The sequence below is a fragment of the Diplotaxodon limnothrissa genome, linkage group LG3 (assembly GCF_057381915.1).
Source record: "Diplotaxodon limnothrissa isolate DT_005_m linkage group LG3, D_limnothrissa_male_GT1.1, whole genome shotgun sequence".
NCBI lineage: Eukaryota > Metazoa > Chordata > Actinopteri > Cichliformes > Cichlidae > Diplotaxodon > Diplotaxodon limnothrissa.
The window spans coordinates 71,396,496-71,416,606 of record NC_140598.1 but is presented as its reverse complement, the minus strand read 5'-3'; the positions used below and the strand labels follow the sequence as shown (position 1 = coordinate 71,416,606).

General features: G+C 57.5%; 1 protein-coding gene, 11 non-coding genes and 2 pseudogenes across 14 annotated transcripts in view; all 14 read left to right on the top strand.

Moving 5' to 3' along the window:
• LOC146637699 (BPTF-associated chromatin complex component 1-like) overlaps positions 1–20,111 on the top strand; it is a 495,253-nt gene that overhangs the window by 78,626 nt on the left and 396,516 nt on the right. The gene's annotated exons all lie outside the window — the stretch shown is intronic.
• Positions 355–473, top strand: LOC146637929 (5S ribosomal RNA). Its single transcript, XR_014906124.1, has one exon. It is a non-coding gene; the product is annotated as a 5S ribosomal RNA (ribosomal RNA).
• LOC146637928 (5S ribosomal RNA) lies at positions 1,851–1,969 on the top strand. The gene has a single exon (XR_014906123.1). It is a non-coding gene; the product is annotated as a 5S ribosomal RNA (ribosomal RNA).
• On the top strand, positions 2,831–2,949 carry LOC146637927 (5S ribosomal RNA). Its single transcript, XR_014905589.1, has one exon. It is a non-coding gene; the product is annotated as a 5S ribosomal RNA (ribosomal RNA).
• Positions 4,873–4,991, top strand: LOC146637926 (5S ribosomal RNA; annotated as a pseudogene).
• Positions 6,167–6,285, top strand: LOC146637925 (5S ribosomal RNA). The gene has a single exon (XR_014906122.1). It is a non-coding gene; the product is annotated as a 5S ribosomal RNA (ribosomal RNA).
• On the top strand, positions 8,489–8,607 carry LOC146637924 (5S ribosomal RNA). Its single transcript, XR_014905611.1, has one exon. It is a non-coding gene; the product is annotated as a 5S ribosomal RNA (ribosomal RNA).
• Positions 9,784–9,902, top strand: LOC146637923 (5S ribosomal RNA). The gene has a single exon (XR_014906121.1). It is a non-coding gene; the product is annotated as a 5S ribosomal RNA (ribosomal RNA).
• LOC146637922 (5S ribosomal RNA) lies at positions 11,280–11,398 on the top strand. The gene has a single exon (XR_014906120.1). It is a non-coding gene; the product is annotated as a 5S ribosomal RNA (ribosomal RNA).
• LOC146637921 (5S ribosomal RNA) lies at positions 13,204–13,322 on the top strand. Its single transcript, XR_014906119.1, has one exon. It is a non-coding gene; the product is annotated as a 5S ribosomal RNA (ribosomal RNA).
• Positions 14,539–14,657, top strand: LOC146637920 (5S ribosomal RNA). Its single transcript, XR_014906118.1, has one exon. It is a non-coding gene; the product is annotated as a 5S ribosomal RNA (ribosomal RNA).
• Positions 16,823–16,941, top strand: LOC146637919 (5S ribosomal RNA; annotated as a pseudogene).
• On the top strand, positions 18,157–18,275 carry LOC146637918 (5S ribosomal RNA). The gene has a single exon (XR_014906117.1). It is a non-coding gene; the product is annotated as a 5S ribosomal RNA (ribosomal RNA).
• On the top strand, positions 19,653–19,771 carry LOC146637917 (5S ribosomal RNA). The gene has a single exon (XR_014906116.1). It is a non-coding gene; the product is annotated as a 5S ribosomal RNA (ribosomal RNA).

The window sequence follows — 20,111 nt, the reverse complement described above, 5'->3', positions numbered from 1 at the left end:
CAGGGCCTGTGGCTGCTGGCTGAGGCCACTTACACCACACCAGGGCCTGTGGCTGCTGGCTGAGGCCACTTACACCAAACCAGGGCCTGTGGCTGCTTGCTGAGGCCATCTTCACCAAACCAGGCCCTGTGCTGCTTGCTGTGGCCATGTAAAACACACCAGGTCCTGTGCTGGTTCTTGAGGCCATCTTCAACAATCCAGGGCCTGTGCTGTTGGATAAATGCCAAACTGAGCCTTTGGGTTAGGGTATTATGCAAACATGCAGGTATGGTTATAGGATTGTCTTCGTAACTTCAGGTACTTGCCACCTAATCACTTGAATCCATAAATTGAGACATTGTGCTGGGGCCAGCAGCTTACGGCCATACCACCCTGAGCACGCCCGACCTCGTCTGATCTCGGAAGCTAAGCAGGGCTGGGCTTGGTTAGTACTTGGATGGGAGACTGCCTGGGAATACCTGGTGCTGTAAGCCTTTCATTTTCATGTCATTGAACCGCTTTTGATCCAGAGAAGGGGTGTATTAAAAGACCAAAAGCAGCTGCCCATTAATGAGGGCACATTAACGACACTGCTTTTGGCTCTTTTCCAATGTCTTGTGCTGCTAGCTGATGCCACCTACACCACACTAGGGCCTGAGTGACCGGCTGGGGCCACTTACACCACATCAGGGCCTGTGGCTCTGGCTGAGGCCACTTACACCACACCAGGGCCTGTGGCTGCTGGCTGAGGCCAGTTACACCACACCAGAGCCTGTGGCTGCTGGCTGAAGCCACCTACACCACACCAGGGCCTGTGGCTGTTGGCTGAGGCGACTTACACCACACCAGGGCCCTTTTGCTGCTGGCTGAGGCCACTTACACCACACCAGGGCCTGTGGCTGCTGGCTGAGGCGACTTACACCACACCAGGGCTTTAGTTGCTATTGAGGCCACTTACACCACACCAGGGCCTGTGGCTGCTGGCTGAGGCCACCTACACCACACCAGGGCCTGTGGCTGCTGGCTGAGGCGACTTACACCACACCAGGGCCCTTTTGCTGCTGGCTGAGGCCACTTACACCACACCAGTGCCTGTGGCTTCTGGCTGAGGCGACTTACACCACACCAGGGCCTGTGGCTGCTGGCTGAGGCCACTTACACCACACCAGGGCCTGTGGCTCTTGCTCAGGCCACTCACATCACACCAGGCCCTGCGCTTCTGGCCGAGGCCATCTTCACCAAACCAGGCCCTGTGGCTCTTGCTCAGGCCACTTACACCACACCAGGGCCTTATTTGCTATTGAGGCCACTTACACCACACCAGGGCCTGTGGCTCTGGCTTAGGCCACTTACACCACACCAGGGCCTGTGGCACTTGCTCAGGCCACTTACACCACACCAGGGCCTGTGGCTGCTGGCTGAGGCCACTTACACCACACCAGGGCCTGTGGCTCTTGCTCAGGCCACTTACACCACACCAGGGCCTGTGGCACTGGCTGAGGCCACTTAGACCACACCAGGGCCTGTGGCTGCTGGCTGAGGCCACTTACAACACACCAGGGCCTGTGGCTGCTGGCTGAGGCCACTTACACCAAACCAGGGCCTGTGGCTGCTTGCTGAGGCCATCTTCACCAAACCAGGCCCTGTGCTGCTTGCTGTGGCCATGTAAAACACACCAGGTCCTGTGCTGGTTCTTGAGGTCATCTTCAACAATCCAGGGCCTGTGCTGTTGGATAAATGCCAAACTGAGCCTTTGGGTTAGGGTATTATGCAAACATGCAGGTATGGTTATAGGATTGTCTTCGTAACTTCAGGTACTTGCCACCTAATCACTTGAATCCATAAATTGAGACATTGTGCTGGCGCCAGCAGCTTACGGCCATACCACCCTGAGCACGCCCGACCTCGTCTGATCTCGGAAGCTAAGCAGGGCTGGGCTTGGTTAGTACTTGGATGGGAGACTGCCTGGGAATACCTGGTGCTGTAAGCCTTTCATTTTCATGTCATTGAACCGCTTTTGATCCAGAGAAGGGGTGTATTAAAAGACCAAAAGCATCTGCCCATTAATGAGGGCACATTAACGACATTGCTTTTGGCTCTTTTCCAATGTCTTGTGCTGCTAGCTGATGCAACCTACACCACACAAGGGCCTGAGTGACCGGCTGGGGCCACTTACACCACATCAGGGCCTGTGGCTGCTGGCTGAGGCCACTTACACCACACCAGAGCCTGTGGCTGCTTGCTGAGGCCACTTACACCACACCAGGGCCTGTGGCTCTGGCTGAGACCAATTACACCACACATGGGCCTTATTTGCTATTGAGGCCACTTACACCACACCAGGGCCTGTGGCTCTGGCTTAGGCCACTTACACCACACCAGGGCCTGTGGCTCTTGCTCAGGCCACTTACACCACACCAGGGCCTGTGGCTGCTGGCTGAGGCCACTTACACCACACCAGGGCCTGTGGCTCTTGCTCAGGCCACTTACACCACACCAGGGCCTGTGGCACTGGCTGAGGCCACTTACACCACACCAGGGCCTGTGGCTGCTGGCTGAGGCCACTTACACCACACCAGGGCCTGTGGCTGCTGGCTGAGGCCACTTACACCAAACCAGGGCCTGTGGCTGCTGGCTGAGGCCATCTTCACCAAACCAGGCCCTGTGCTGGTTCCTGAGGCCATCTTCAACAATCCAGGGCCTGTGCTGTTGGATAAATGCCAAACTGAGCCTTTGGGTTAGGGTATTATGCAAACATGCAGGTATGGTTATAGGATTGTCTTCGTAACTTCAGGTACTTGCCACCTAATCACTTGAATCCATAAATTGAGACATTGTGCTGGCGCTAGCAGCTTACGGCCATACCACCCTGAGCACGCCCGACCTCGTCTGATCTCGGAAGCTAAGCAGGGCTGGGCTTGGTTAGTACTTGGAAGGGAGACTACCTGGGAATACCTGGTGCTGTAAGCCTTTCATTTTCATGTCATTGAACCGCTTTTGATCCAGAGAAGGGGTGTATTAAAAGACCAAAAGCATCTGCCCATTAATGAGGGCTTATTAACGACATTGCTTTTGGCTCTTTTCCAATGTCTTGTGCTGCTAGCTGATGCAACCTACACCACACAAGGGCCTGAGTGACCGGCTGGGGCCACTTACACCACATCAGGGCCTGTGGCTCTGGCTGAGGCCACTTACACCACACCAGGGCCTGTGGCTGCTGGCTGAGGCCAGTTACACCACACCAGAGCCTGTGGCTGCTGGCTGAAGCCACTTACCCCACACCAGGGCCTTAGTTGCTATTGAGGCCACTTACACCACACCAGGGCCTGTGGCTGCTGGCTGAGGCCACCTACACCACACCAGGGCCTGTGGCTGCTGGCTGAGGCCACTTACACCACACCAGGGCCTTAGTTGCTATTGAGGCCAATTACACCACACCAGGGTCTGTGGCTCTTGCTCAGGCCACTTACACCACACCAGGGCCTGTGGCACTGGCTGAGGCCACTTACACCACACCAGGGCCTGTGGCTGCTGGCTGAGGCCACTTACACCACACAAGGGCCTGTGGCTGCTGGCTGAGGCCACCTACACCACACCAGGGCCTGTGGCTGCTGGCTGAGACCACTTACACCACACCAGGGCCTGTGGCTCTTGCTCAGGCCACTTACACCACACCAGGGCCTGTGGCTGCTGGCTGAGGCCACTTACACCACACCAGGGCCTGTGGCTCTTGCTCAGGCCACTTACACCACACCAGGGCCCTTTTGCTGCTGGCTGAGGCCACTTACACCACACCAGTGCCTGTGGCTTCTGGCTGAGGCGACTTACACCACACCAGGGCCTGTGGCTGCTGGCTGAGGCCACTTACACCACACCAGGGCCTGTGGCTCTTGCTCAGGCCACTCACATCACACCAGGCCCTGCGCTTCTGGCCGAGGCCATCTTCACCAAACCAGGCCCTGTGCTGCTTGCTGTGGCCATGTACAACACACCAGGCCCTGTGCTGGTTCCTGAGGCCATCTTCAACAATCCAGGGCCTGAGTGACCGGCTGGGGCCACTTACACCACATCAGGGCCTGTGGCTCTGGCTGAGGCCACTTACACCACACCAGGGCCTGTGGCTGCTGGCAGAGGCCAGTTACACCACACCAGGGCCTTAGTTGCTATTGAGGCCAATTACACCACACCAGGGTCTGTGGCTCTGGCTGAGGCCACTTACACCACACCAGGGCCTGTGGCTGCTGGCTGAGGCCACCTACACCACACCAGGGCCTTAGTTGCTATTGAGGCCAATTACACCACACCAGGGTCTGTGGCTCTTGCTCAGGCCACTTACACCACACCAGGGCCTGTGGCACTGGCTGAGGCCACTTACACCACACCAGGGCCTGTGGCTGCTGGCTGAGGCCACTTACACCACACAAGGGCCTGTGGCACTGGCTGAGGCCACTTACACCACACCAGGGCCTGTGGCTGCTGGCTGAGGCCACTTACACCACACAAGGGCCTGTGGCTGCTGGCTGAGGCCACCTACACCACACCAGGGCCTGTGGCTGCTGGCTGAGGCCACTTACAACACACCAGGGCCTGTGGCTCTTGCTCAGGCCACTCATATCACACCAGGCCCTGTGCTTCTGGCCGAGGCCATCTTCACCAAACCAGGCCCTGTGCTGCTTGCTGTGGCCATGTACAACACACCAGGCCCTGTGCTGGTTCCTGAGGCCATCTTCAACAATCCAGGGCCTGTGCTGTTGGATAAATGCCAAACTGAGCCTTTGGGTTAGGGTATTATGCAAACATGCAGGTATGGTTATAGGATTGTCTTCGTAACTTCAGGTACTTGCCACCTCATCACTTGAATCCATAAATTGAGACATTGTGCTGGGGCCATCACCTTACGGCCATACCACCCTGAGCACGCCCGACCTCGTCTGATCTCGGAAGCAAAGCAGGGCTGGGCTTGGTTAGTACTTGGATGGGAGACTGCCTGGGAATACCTGGTGCTGTAAGTCTTTCATTTTCATGTCATTGAACCGCTTTTGATCCAGAGAAGGGGTGTATTAAAAGACCAAAAGCAGCTGCCCATTAATGAGGGCACATTAATGACACTGCTTTTGGCTCTTTTCCAATGTCTTGTGCTGCTAGCTGATGCCACCTACACCACACCAGGGCCTGAGTGACCGGCTGGGGCCACTTACACCACATCAGGGCCTGTGGCTCTGGCTGAGGCCACTTACACCACACCAGGGCCTGTGGCTGCTGGCTGAGGCCACCTACACCACACCAGGGCCTTAGTTGCTATTGAGGCCAATTACACCACACCAGGGTCTGTGGCTCTTGCTCAGGCCACTTACACCACACCAGGGCCTGTGGCACTGGCTGAGGCCACTTACACCACACCAGGGCCTGTGGCTGCTGGCTGAGGCCACTTACACCACACCAGGGCCTGTGGCACTGGCTGAGGCCACTTAGACCACACCAGGGCCTGTGGCTGCTGGCTGTGGCCACTTAAACCACACCAGGGCCTGTGGCTGCTGGCTGAGGCCACTTACACCACACCAGAGCCTGTGGCTGCTTGCTGAGGCCACTTACACCACACCAGGGCCTGTGGCTCTGGCTGAGACCAATTACACCACACATGGGCCTTATTTGCTATTGAGGCCACTTACACCACACCAGGGCCTGTGGCTCTGGCTTAGGCCACTTACACCACACCAGGGCCTGTGGCTCTTGCTCAGGCCACTTACACCACACCAGGGCCTGTGGCTGCTGGCTGAGGCCACTTACACCACACCAGGGCCTGTGGCTCTTGCTCAGGCCACTTACACCACACCAGGGCCTGTGGCACTGGCTGAGGCCACTTACACCACACCAGGGCCTGTGGCTGCTGGCTGAGGCCACTTACACCACACCAGGGCCTGTGGCTGCTGGCTGAGGCCACTTACACCAAACCAGGGCCTGTGGCTGCTGGCTGAGGCCATCTTCACCAAACCAGGCCCTGTGCTGGTTCCTGAGGCCATCTTCAACAATCCAGGGCCTGTGCTGTTGGATAAATGCCAAACTGAGCCTTTGGGTTAGGGTATTATGCAAACATGCAGGTATGGTTATAGGATTGTCTTCGTAACTTCAGGTACTTGCCACCTAATCACTTGAATCCATAAATTGAGACATTGTGCTGGGGCCAGCAGCTTACGGCCATACCACCCTGAGCACGCCCGACCTCGTCTGATCTCGGAAGCTAAGCAGGGCTGGGCTTGGTTAGTACTTGGATGGGAGACTGCCTGGGAATACCTGGTGCTGTAAGCCTTTCATTTTCATGTCATTGAACCGCTTTTGATCCAGAGAAGGGGTGTATTAAAAGACCAAAAGCAGCTGCCCATTAATGAGGGCACATTAACGACATTGCTTTTGGCTCTTTTCCAATGTCTTGTGCTGCTAGCTGATGCAACCTACACCACACAAGGGCCTGAGTGACTGGCTGGGGCCACTTACACCACATCAGGGCCTGTGGCTCTGGCTGAGGCCACTTACACCACACCAGGGCCTGTGGCTGCTGGCTGAGGCCACTTACACCACACCAGGGCCTGTGGCTGCTGGCTGAGGCCACCTACACCACACCAGGGCATTAGTTGCTATTGAGGCCAATTACACCACACCAGGGTCTGTGGCTCTTGCTCAGGCCACTTACACCACACCAGGGCCTGTGGCACTGGCTGAGGCCACTTAGACCACACCAGGGACTGTGGCTGCTGGCTGAGGCAAGTTACATCACAACAGGGCCTGTGGCTCTGGCTGAGGCCACTTACACCACACCAGGGCCTGTGGCTGCTGGCTGAGGCAAGTTACATCACAACAGGGCCTGTGGCTGCTGCCTGAGGCCACATACACCACACCAGGGCCTTAGTTGCTATTGAGGCCAATTACACCACACCAGGGTCTGTGGCTTTTGCTCAGGCCACTTACACCACACCAGGGACTGTGGCTGCTGGCTGAGGCCACTTACACCACACCAGGGCCTGTGGCTGCTGGCTGAGGCCACTTACACCACACCAGGGCCTGTGGCTGCTGGCTGAGGCCACCTACACCACACCAGGGCCTGTGGCTGCTGGCTGAGGCGACTTACACCACACCAGGGCCTGTTGCTGCTGGCTGAGGCCACTTACACCACACCAGTGCCTGTGGCTTCTGGCTGAGGCTACTTACACCACACCAGGGCCTGTGGCTGCTGGCTGAGGCCACATACACCACACCAGGGCCTGTGGCTCTTGCTCAGGCCACTTACACCACACCAGGTCCTTAGTTGCTATTGAGGCCAATTACACCACACCAGGGTCTGTGGCTCTTGCTCAGGCCACTTACACCACACCAGGGCCGGTGGCACTGGCTGAGGCCACTTACACCACACCAGGGCCTGTGGCTGCTGGCTGAGGCCACTTACACCACACAAGGGCCTGTGGCTGCTGGCTGAGGCCACCTACACCACACCAGGGCCTGTGGCTGCTGGCTGAGACCACTTACACCACACCAGGGCCCTTTTGCTGCTGGCTGAGGCCACTTACACCACACCAGGGCCTGTGGCTGCTGGCTGAGGCGACTTACACCACACCAGGGCTTTAGTTGCTATTGAGGCCACTTACACCACACCAGGGCCTGTGGCTGCTGGCTGAGGCCACCTACACCACACCAGGGCCCTTTTGCTGCTGGCTGAGGCCACTTACACCACGCCAGTGCCTGTGGCTTCTGGCTGAGGCGACTTACACCACACCAGGGCCTGTGGCTGCTGGCTGAGGCCACTTACACCACACCAGGGCCTGTGGCTCTTGCTCAGGCCACTCACATCACACCAGGCCCTGCGCTTCTGGCCGAGGCCATCTTCACCAAACCAGGCCCTGTGGCTCTTGCTCAGGCCACTTACACCACACCAGGTCCTTAGTTGCTATTGAGGCCAATTACACCACACCAGGGTCTGTGGCTCTTGCTCAGGCCACTTACACCACACCAGGGCCGGTGGCACTGGCTGAGGCCACTTACACCACACCAGGGCCTGTGGCTGCTGGCTGAGGCCACTTACACCACACAAGGGCCTGTGGCTGCTGGCTGAGGCCACCTACACCACACCAGGGCCTGTGGCTGCTGGCTGAGACCACTTACACCACACCACGGCCTGTGGCTCTTGCTCAGGCCACTTACACCACACCAGGGCCTGTGGCTCTTGCTCAGGCCACTCATATCACGCCAGGCCCTGTGCTTCTGGCCGAGGCCATCTTCACCAAACCAGGCCCTGTGCTGCTTGCTGTGGCCATGTACAACACACCAGGCCCTGTGCTGGTTCCAGAGGCCATCTTCAACAATCCAGGGCCTGTGCTGTTGGATAAATGCCAAACTGAGCCTTTGGGTTAGGGTATTATGCAAACATGCAGGTATGGTTATAGGATTGTCTTCGTAACTTCAGGTACTTGCCACCTAATCACTTGAATCCATAAATTGAGACATTGTGCTGGGGCCAGCATCTTACGGCCATACCACCCTGAGCACGCCCGACCTCGTCTGATCTCGGAAGCTAAGCAGGGCTGGGCTTGGTTAGTACTTGGATGGGAGACTGCCTGGGAATACCTGGTGCTGTAAGCCTTTCATTTTCATGTCATTGAACCGCTTTTGATCCAGAGAAGGGGTGTATTAAAAGACCAAAAGCATCTGCCCATTAATGAGGGCACATTAACGACACTGCTTTTGGCTCTTTTCCAATGTCTTGTGCTGCTAGCTGATGCCACCTACACCACACCAGGGCCTGAGTGACCGGCTGGGGCCACTTACACCACATCAGGGCCTGTGGCTCTGGCTGAGGCCACTTACACCACACCAGGGCCTGTGGCTGCTGGCTGAGGCCAGTTACACCACACCAGAGCCTGTGGCTGCTGGCTGAAGCCACTTACACCACACCAGGGCCTTAGTTGCTATTGAGGCCACTTACACCACACCAGGGCCTGTGGCTGCTGGCTGAGGCCACCTACACCACACCAGGGCCTGTGGCTGCTGGCTGAGGCGACTTACACCACACCAGGGCCCTTTTGCTGCTGGCTGAGGCCACTTACACCACACCAGTGCCTGTGGCTGCTGGCTGAGGCCACTTACACCACACCAGGGCCTGTGGCTCTTGCTCAGGCCACTCACATCACACCAGGCCCTGCGCTTCTGGCCGAGGCCATCTTCACCAAACCAGGCCCTGTGGCTCTTGCTCAGGCCACTTACACCACACCAGGGCCTTATTTGCTATTGAGGCCACTTACACCACACCAGGGCCTGTGGCTCTGGCTTAGGCCACTTACACCACACCAGGGCCTGTGGCACTTGCTCAGGCCACTTACACCACACCAGGGCCTGTGGCACTTGCTCAGGCCACTTACACCACACCAGGGCCTGTGGCTGCTGGCTGAGGCCACTTACACCACACCAGGGCCTGTGGCTCTTGCTCAGGCCACTTACACCACACCAGGGCCTGTGGCTGCTGGCTGAGGCCACTTACACCAAACCAGGGCCTGTGGCTGCTTGCTGAGGCCATCTTCACCAAACCAGGCCCTGTGCTGCTTGCTGTGGCCATGTAAAACACACCAGGTCCTGTGCTGGTTCTTGAGGCCATCTTCAACAATCCAGGGCCTGTGCTGTTGGATAAATGCCAAACTGAGCCTTTGGGTTAGGGTATTATGCAAACATGCAGGTATGGTTATAGGATTGTCTTCGTAACTTCAGGTACTTGCCACCTAATCACTTGAATCCATAAATTGAGACATTGTGCTGGGGCCAGCAGCTTACGGCCATACCACCCTGAGCACGCCCGACCTCGTCTGATCTCGGAAGCTAAGCAGGGCTGGGCTTGGTTAGTACTTGGATGGGAGACTGCCTGGGAATACCTGGTGCTGTAAGCCTTTCATTTTCATGTCATTGAACCGCTTTTGATCCAGAGAAGGGGTGTATTAAAAGACCAAAAGCAGCTGCCCATTAATGAGGGCACATTAACGACACTGCTTTTGGCTCTTTTCCAATGTCTTGTGCTGCTAGCTGATGCCACCTACACCACACCAGGGCCTGAGTGACCGGCTGGGGCCACTTACACCACATCAGGGCCTGTGGCTCTGGCTGAGGCCACTTACACCACACCAGGGCCTGTGGCTGCTGGCTGAGGCCAGTTACACCACACCAGAGCCTGTGGCTGCTGGCTGAAGCCACCTACACCACACCAGGGCCTGTGGCTGCTGGCTGAGGCGACTTACACCACACCAGGGCCCTTTTGCTGCTGGCTGAGGCCACTTACACCACACCAGGGCCTGTGGCTGCTGGCTGAGGCGACTTACACCACACCAGGGCTTTAGTTGCTATTGAGGCCACTTACACCACACCAGGGCCTGTGGCTGCTGGCTGAGGCCACCTACACCACACCAGGGCCTGTGGCTGCTGGCTGAGGCGACTTACACCACACCAGGGCCCTTTTGCTGCTGGCTGAGGCCACTTACACCACGCCAGTGCCTGTGGCTTCTGGCTGAGGCGACTTACACCACACCAGGGCCTGTGGCTGCTGGCTGAGGCCACTTACACCACACCAGGGCCTGTGGCTCTTGCTCAGGCCACTCACATCACACCAGGCCCTGCGCTTCTGGCCGAGGCCATCTTCACCAAACCAGGCCCTGTGGCTCTTGCTCAGGCCACTTACACCACACCAGGGCCTTATTTGCTATTGAGGCCACTTACACCACACCAGGGCCTGTGGCTCTGGCTTAGGCCACTTACACCACACCAGGGCCTGTGGCACTTGCTCAGGCCACTTACACCACACCAGGGCCTGTGGCTGCTGGCTGAGGCCACTTACACCACACCAGGGCCTGTGGCTCTTGCTCAGGCCACTTACACCACACCAGGGCCTGTGGCACTGGCTGAGGCCACTTAGACCACACCAGGGCCTGTGGCTGCTGGCTGAGGCCACTTACAACACACCAGGGCCTGTGGCTACTGGCTGAGGCCACTTACACCAAACCAGGGCCTGTGGCTGCTTGCTGAGGCCATCTTCACCAAACCAGGCCCTGTGCTGCTTGCTGTGGCCATGTAAAACACACCAGGTCCTGTGCTGGTTCTTGAGGCCATCTTCAACAATCCTGGGCCTGTGCTGTTGGATAAATGCCAAACTGAGCCTTTGGGTTAGGGTATTATGCAAACATGCAGGTATGGTTATAGGATTGTCTTCGTAACTTCAGGTACTTGCCACCTAATCACTTGAATCCATAAATTGAGACATTGTGCTGGCGCCAGCAGCTTACGGCCATACCACCCTGAGCACGCCCGACCTCGTCTGATCTCGGAAGCTAAGCAGGGCTGGGCTTGGTTAGTACTTGGATGGGAGACTGCCTGGGAATACCTGGTGCTGTAAGCCTTTCATTTTCATGTCATTGAACCGCTTTTGATCCAGAGAAGGGGTGTATTAAAAGACCAAAATCATCTGCCCATTAATGAGGGCACATTAACGACATTGCTTTTGGCTCTTTTCCAATGTCTTGTGCTGCTAGCTGATGCAACCTACACCACACAAGGGCCTGAGTGACCGGCTGGGGCCACTTACACCACATCAGGGCCTGTGGCTCTGGCTGAGGCCACTTACACCACACCAGGGCCTGTGGCTGCTGGCTGAGGCCACTTACACCACACCAGGGCCTGTGGCTGCTGGCTGAGGCCACCTACACCACACCAGGGCATTAGTTGCTATTGAGGCCAATTACACCACACCAGGGTCTGTGGCTCTTGCTCAGGCCACTTACACCACACCAGGGCCTGTGGCACTGGCTGAGGCCACTTACACCACACCAGGGCCTGTGGCTGCTGGCTGAGGCCACTTACACCACACCAGGGCCTGTGGCTGCTGGCTGAGGCCACCTACACCACACCAGGGCATTAGTTGCTATTGAGGCCAATTACACCACACCAGGGTCTGTGGCTCTTGCTCAGGCCACTTACACCACACCAGGGCCTGTGGCACTGGCTGAGGCCACTTAGACCACACCAGGGACTGTGGCTGCTGGCTGAGGCAAGTTACATCACAACAGGGCCTGTGGCTCTGGCTGAGGCCACTTACACCACACCAGGGCCTGTGGCTGCTGGCTGAGGCAAGTTACATCACAACAGGGCCTGTGGCTGCTGCCTGAGGCCACATACACCACACCAGGGCCTTAGTTGCTATTGAGGCCAATTACACCACACCAGGGTCTGTGGCTTTTGCTCAGGCCACTTACACCACACCAGGGACTGTGGCTGCTGGCTGAGGCCACCTACACCACACCAGGGCCTGTGGCTGCTGGCTGAGGCCACTTACACCACACCAGGGCCTGTGGCTGCTGGCTGAGGCCACCTACACCACACCAGGGCCTGTGGCTGCTGGCTGAGGCGACTTACACCACACCAGGGCCTGTTGCTGCTGGCTGAGGCCACTTACACCACACCAGTGCCTGTGGCTTCTGGCTGAGGCTACTTACACCACACCAGGGCCTGTGGCTGCTGGCTGAGGCCACATACACCACACCAGGGCCTGTGGCTCTTGCTCAGGCCACTTACACCACACCAGGTCCTTAGTTGCTATTGAGGCCAATTACACCACACCAGGGTCTGTGGCTCTTGCTCAGGCCACTTACACCACACCAGGGCCTGTGGCACTGGCTGAGGCCACTTACACCACACCAGGGCCTGTGGCTGCTGGCTGAGGCCACTTACACCACACAAGGGCCTGTGGCTGCTGGCTGAGGCCACCTACACCACACCAGGGCCTGTGGCTGCTGGCTGAGACCACTTACACCACACCACGGCCTGTGGCTCTTGCTCAGGCCACTTACACCACACCAGGGCCTGTGGCTCTTGCTCAGGCCACTTACACCACACCAGGGCCTGTGGCTCTTGCTCAGGCCACTCATATCACGCCAGGCCCTGTGCTTCTGGCCGAGGCCATCTTCACCAAACCAGGCCCTGTGCTGCTTGCTGTGGCCATGTACAACACACCAGGCCCTGTGCTGGTTCCAGAGGCCATCTTCAACAATCCAGGGCCTGTGCTGTTGGATAAATGCCAAACTGAGCCTTTGGGTTAGGGTATTATGCAAACATGCAGGTATGGTTATAGGATTGTCTTCGTAACTTCAGGTACTTGCCACCTAATCACTTGAATCCATAAATTGAGACATTGTGCTGGGGTCAGCAGCTTACGGCCATACCACCCTGAGCACGCCCGACCTCGTCTGATCTCGGAAGCTAAGCAGGGCTGGGCTTGGTTAGTACTTGGATGGGAGACTGCCTGGGAATACCTGGTGCTGTAAGCCTTTCATTTTCATGTCATTGAACCGCTTTTGATCCAGAGAAGGGGTGTATTAAAAGACCAAAAGCATCTGCCCATTAATGAGGGCACATTAACGACACTGCTTTTGGCTCTTTTCCAATGTCTTGTGCTGCTAGCTGATGCCACCTACACCACACCAGGGCCTGAGTGACCGGCTGGGGCCACTTACACCACATCAGGGCCTGTGGCTCTGGCTGAGGCCACTTACACCACACCAGGGCCTGTGGCTGCTGGCTGAGGCCAGTTACACCACACCAGAGCCTGTGGCTGCTGGCTGAAGCCACTTACACCACACCAGGGCCTTAGTTGCTATTGAGGCCACTTACACCACACCAGGGCCTGTGGCTGCTGGCTGAGGCCACCTACACCACACCAGGGCCTGTGGCTGCTGGCTGAGGCGACTTACACCACACCAGGGCCCTTTTGCTGCTGGCTGAGGCCACGTACACCACACCAGTGCCTGTGGCTGCTGGCTGAGGCCACTTACACCACACCAGGGCCTGTGGCTCTTGCTCAGGCCACTCACATCACACCAGGCCCTGCGCTTCTGGCCGAGGCCATCTTCACCAAACCAGGCCCTGTGGCTCTTGCTCAGGCCACTTACACCACACCAGGGCCTTATTTGCTATTGAGGCCACTTACACCACACCAGGGCCTGTGGCTCTGGCTTAGGCCACTTACACCACACCAGGGCCTGTGGCACTTGCTCAGGCCACTTACACCACACCAGGGCCTGTGGCTGCTGGCTGAGGCCACTTACACCACACCAGGGCCTGTGGCTCTTGCTCAGGCCACTTACACCACACCAGGGCCTGTGGCACTGGCTGAGGCCACTTAGACCACACCAGGGCCTGTGGCTGCTGGCTGAGGCCACTTACAACACACCAGGGCCTGTGGCTGCTGGCTGAGGCCACTTACACCAAACCAGGGCCTGTGGCTGCTTGCTGAGGCCATCTTCACCAAACCAGGCCCTGTGCTGCTTGCTGTGGCCATGTAAAACACACCAGGTCCTGTGCTGGTTCTTGAGGCCATCTTCAACAATCCAGGGCCTGTGCTGTTGGATAAATGCCAAACTGAGCCTTTGGGTTAGGGTATTATGCAAACATGCAGGTATGGTTATAGGATTGTCTTCGTAACTTCAGGTACTTGCCACCTAATCACTTGAATCCATAAATTGAGACATTGTGCTGGGGCCAGCAGCTTACGGCCATACCACCCTGAGCACGCCCGACCTCGTCTGATCTCGGAAGCTAAGCAGGGCTGGGCTTGGTTAGTACTTGGATGGGAGACTGCCTGGGAATACCTGGTGCTGTAAGCCTTTCATTTTCATGTCATTGAACCGCTTTTGATCCAGAGAAGGGGTGTATTAAAAGACCAAAAGCAGCTGCCCATTAATGAGGGCACATTAACGACACTGCTTTTGGCTCTTTTCCAATGTCTTGTGCTGCTAGCTGATGCCACCTACACCACACCAGGGCCTGAGTGACCGGCTGGGGCCACTTACACCACATCAGGGCCTGTGGCTCTGGCTGAGGCCACTTACACCACACCAGGGCCTGTGGCTGCTGGCTGAGGCCAGTTACACCACACCAGAGCCTGTGGCTGCTGGCTGAAGCCACCTACACCACACCAGGGCCTGTGGCTGCTGGCTGAGGCGACTTACACCACACCAGGGCCCTTTTGCTGCTGGCTGAGGCCACTTACACCACACCAGGGCCTGTGGCTGCTGGCTGAGGCGACTTACACCACACCAGGGCTTTAGTTGCTATTGAGGCCACTTACACCACACCAGGGCCTGTGGCTGCTGGCTGAGGCCACCTACACCACACCAGGGCCTGTGGCTGCTGGCTGAGGCGACTTACACCACACCAGGGCCCTTTTGCTGCTGGCTGAGGCCACTTACACCACACCAGTGCCTGTGGCTTCTGGCTGAGGCGACTTACACCACACCAGGGCCTGTGGCTGCTGGCTGAGGCCACTTACACCACACCAGGGCCTGTGGCTCTTGCTCAGGCCACTCACATCACACCAGGCCCTGCGCTTCTGGCCGAGGCCATCTTCACCAAACCAGGCCCTGTGGCTCTTGCTCAGGCCACTTACACCACACCAGGGCCTTATTTGCTATTGAGGCCACTTACACCACACCAGGGCCTGTGGCTCTGGCTTAGGCCACTTACACCACACCAGGGCCTGTGGCACTTGCTCAGGCCACTTACACCACACCAGGGCCTGTGGCTGCTGGCTGAGGCCACTTACACCACACCAGGGCCTGTGGCTCTTGCTCAGGCCACTTACACCACACCAGGGCCTGTGGCACTGGCTGAGGCCACTTAGACCACACCAGGGCCTGTGGCTGCTGGCTGAGGCCACTTACAACACACCAGGGCCTGTGGCTGCTGGCTGAGGCCACTTACACCACACCAGGGCCTGTGGCTGCTGGCTGAGGCAAGTTACATCACAACAGGGCCTGTGGCTGCTGCCTGAGGCCACATACACCACACCAGGGCCTTAGTTGCTATTGAGGCCAATTACACCACACCAGGGTCTGTGGCTTTTGCTCAGGCCACTTACACCACACCAGGGACTGTGGCTGCTGGCTGAGGCCACTTACACCACACCAGGGCCTGTGGCTGCTGGCTGAGGCCACTTACACCACACCAGGGCCTGTGGCTGCTGGCTGAGGCCACCTACACCACACCAGGGCCTGTGGCTGCTGGCTGAGGCGACTTACACCACACCAGGGCCTGTTGCTGCTGGCTGAGGCCACTTACACCACACCAGTGCCTGTGGCTTCTGGCTGAGGCTACTTACACCACACCAGGGCCTGTGGCTGCTGGCTGAGGCCACATACACCACACCAGGGCCTGTGGCTCTTGCTCAGGCCACTTACACCACACCAGGTCCTTAGTTGCTATTGAGGCCAATTACACCACACCAGGGTCTGTGGCTCTTGCTCAGGCCACTTACACCACACCAGGGCCTGTGGCACTGGCTGAGGCCACTTACACCACACCAGGGCCTGTGGCTGCTGGCTGAGGCCACTTACACCACACAAGGGCCTGTGGCTGCTGGCTGAGACCACTTACACCACACCACGGCCTGTGGCTCTTGCTCAGGCCACTTACACCACACCAGGGCCTGTGGCTCTTGCTCAGGCCACTTACACCACACCAGGGCCTGTGGCTCTTGCTCAGGCCACTCATATCACGCCAGGCCCTGTGCTTCTGGCCGAGGCCATCTTCACCAAACCAGGCCCTGTGCTGCTTGCTGTGGCCATGTACAACACACCAGGCCCTGTGCTGGTTCCAGAGGCCATCTTCAACAATCCAGGGCCTGTGCTGTTGGATAAATGCCAAACTGAGCCTTTGGGTTAGGGTATTATGCAAACATGCAGGTATGGTTATAGGATTGTCTTCGTAACTTCAGGTACTTGCCACCTAATCACTTGAATCCATAAATTGAGACATTGTGCTGGGGTCAGCAGCTTACGGCCATACCACCCTGAGCACGCCCGACCTCGTCTGATCTCGGAAGCTAAGCAGCGCTGGGCTTGGTTAGTACTTGGATGGGAGACTGCCTGGGAATACCTGGTGCTGTAAGCCTTTCATTTTCATGTCATTGAACCGCTTTTGATCCAGAGAAGGGGTGTATTAAAAGACCAAAAGCATCTGCCCATTAATGAGGGCACATTAACGACACTGCTTTTGGCTCTTTTCCAATGTCTTGTGCTGCTAGCTGATGCCACCTACACCACACCAGGGCCTGAGTGACCGGCTGGGGCCACTTACACCACATCAGGGCCTGTGGCTCTGGCTGAGGCCACTTACACCACACCAGGGCCTGTGGCTGCTGGCTGAGGCCAGTTACACCACACCAGAGCCTGTGGCTGCTGGCTGAAGCCACTTACACCACACCAGGGCCTTAGTTGCTATTGAGGCCACTTACACCACACCAGGGCCTGTGGCTGCTGGCTGAGGCCACCTACACCACACCAGGGCCTGTGGCTGCTGGCTGAGGCGACTTACACCACACCAGGGCCCTTTTGCTGCTGGCTGAGGCCACTTACACCACACCAGTGCCTGTGGCACTGGCTGAGGCCACTTACACCACACCAGGGCCTGTGGCTCTTGCTCAGGCCACTCACATCACACCAGGCCCTGCGCTTCTGGCCGAGGCCATCTTCACCAAACCAGGCCCTGTGGCTCTTGCTCAGGCCACTTACACCACACCAGGGCCTTATTTGCTATTGAGGCCACTTACACCACACCAGGGCCTGTGGCTCTGGCTTAGGCCACTTACACCACACCAGGGCCTGTGGCACTTGCTCAGGCCACTTACACCACACCAGGGCCTGTGGCTGCTGGCTGAGGCCACTTACACCACACCAGGGCCTGTGGCTCTTGCTCAGGCCACTTACACCACACCAGGGCCTGTGGCACTGGCTGAGGCCACTTAGACCACACCAGGGCCTGTGGCTGCTGGCTGAGGCCACTTACAACACACCAGGGCCTGTGGCTGCTGGCTGAGGCCACTTACACCAAACCAGGGCCTGTGGCTGCTTGCTGAGGCCATCTTCACCAAACCAGGCCCTGTGCTGCTTGCTGTGGCCATGTAAAACACACCAGGTCCTGTGCTGGTTCTTGAGGCCATCTTCAACAATCCAGGGCCTGTGCTGTTGGATAAATGCCAAACTGAGCCTTTGGGTTAGGGTATTATGCAAACATGCAGGTATGGTTATAGGATTGTCTTCGTAACTTCAGGTACTTGCCACCTAATCACTTGAATCCATAAATTGAGACATTGTGCTGGGGCCAGCAGCTTACGGCCATACCACCCTGAGCACGCCCGACCTCGTCTGATCTCGGAAGCTAAGCAGGGCTGGGCTTGGTTAGTACTTGGATGGGAGACTGCCTGGGAATACCTGGTGCTGTAAGCCTTTCATTTTCATGTCATTGAACCGCTTTTGATCCAGAGAAGGGGTGTATTAAAAGACCAAAAGCAGCTGCCCATTAATGAGGGCACATTAACGACACTGCTTTTGGCTCTTTTCCAATGTCTTGTGCTGCTAGCTGATGCCACCTACACCACACCAGGGCCTGAGTGACCGGCTGGGGCCACTTACACCACATCAGGGCCTGTGGCTCTGGCTGAGGCCACTTACACCACACCAGGGCCTGTGGCTGCTGGCTGAGGCCAGTTACACCACACCAGAGCCTGTGGCTGCTGGCTGAAGCCACCTACACCACACCAGGGCCTGTGGCTGCTGGCTGAGGCGACTTACACCACACCAGGGCCCTTTTGCTGCTGGCTGAGGCCACTTACACCACACCAGGGCCTGTGGCTGCTGGCTGAGGCGACTTACACCACACCAGGGCTTTAGTTGCTATTGAGGCCACTTACACCACACCAGGGCCTGTGGCTGCTGGCTGAGGCCACCTACACCACACCAGGGCCTGTGGCTGCTGGCTGAGGCGACTTACACCACACCAGGGCCCTTTTGCTGCTGGCTGAGGCCACTTACACCACACCAGTGCCTGTGGCTTCTGGCTGAGGCGACTTACACCACACCAGGGCCTGTGGCTGCTGGCTGAGGCCACTTACACCACACCAGGGCCTGTGGCTCTTGCTCAGGCCACTCACATCACACCAGGCCCTGCGCTTCTGGCCGAGGCCATCTTCACCAAACCAGGCCCTGTGGCTCTTGCTCAGGCCACTTACACCACACCAGGGCCTTATTTGCTATTGAGGCCACTTACACCACACCAGGGCCTGTGGCTCTGGCTTAGGCCACTTACACCACACCAGGGCCTGTGGCACTTGCTCAGGCCACTTACACCACACCAGGGCCTGTGGCTGCTGGCTGAGGCCACTTACACCACACCAGGGCCTGTGGCTCTTGCTCAGGCCACTTACACCACACCAGGGCCTGTGGCACTGGCTGAGGCCACTTAGACCACACCAGGGCCTGTGGCTGCTGGCTGAGGCCACTTACAACACACCAGGGCCTGTGGCTGCTGGCTGAGGCCACTTACACCAAACCAGGGCCTGTGGCTGCTTGCTGAGGCCATCTTCACCAAACCAGGCCCTGTGCTGCTTGCTGTGGCCATGTAAAACACACCAGGTCCTGTGCTGGTTCTTGAGGTCATCTTCAACAATCCAGGGCCTGTGCTGTTGGATAAATGCCAAACTGAGCCTTTGGGTTAGGGTATTATGCAAACATGCAGGTATGGTTATAGGATTGTCTTCGTAACTTCAGGTACTTGCCACCTAATCACTTGAATCCATAAATTGAGACATTGTGCTGGCGCCAGCAGCTTACGGCCATACCACCCTGAGCACGCCCGACCTCGTCTGATCTCGGAAGCTAAGCAGGGCTGGGCTTGGTTAGTACTTGGATGGGAGACTGCCTGGGAATACCTGGTGCTGTAAGCCTTTCATTTTCATGTCATTGAACCGCTTTTGATCCAGAGAAGGGGTGTATTAAAAGACCAAAAGCATCTGCCCATTAATGAGGGCACATTAACGACATTGCTTTTGGCTCTTTTCCAATGTCTTGTGCTGCTAGCTGATGCAACCTACACCACACAAGGGCCTGAGTGACCGGCTGGGGCCACTTACACCACATCAGGGCCTGTGGCTGCTGGCTGAGGCCACTTACACCACACCAGAGCCTGTGGCTGCTTGCTGAGGCCACTTACACCACACCAGGGCCTGTGGCTCTGGCTGAGACCAATTACACCACACATGGGCCTTATTTGCTATTGAGGCCACT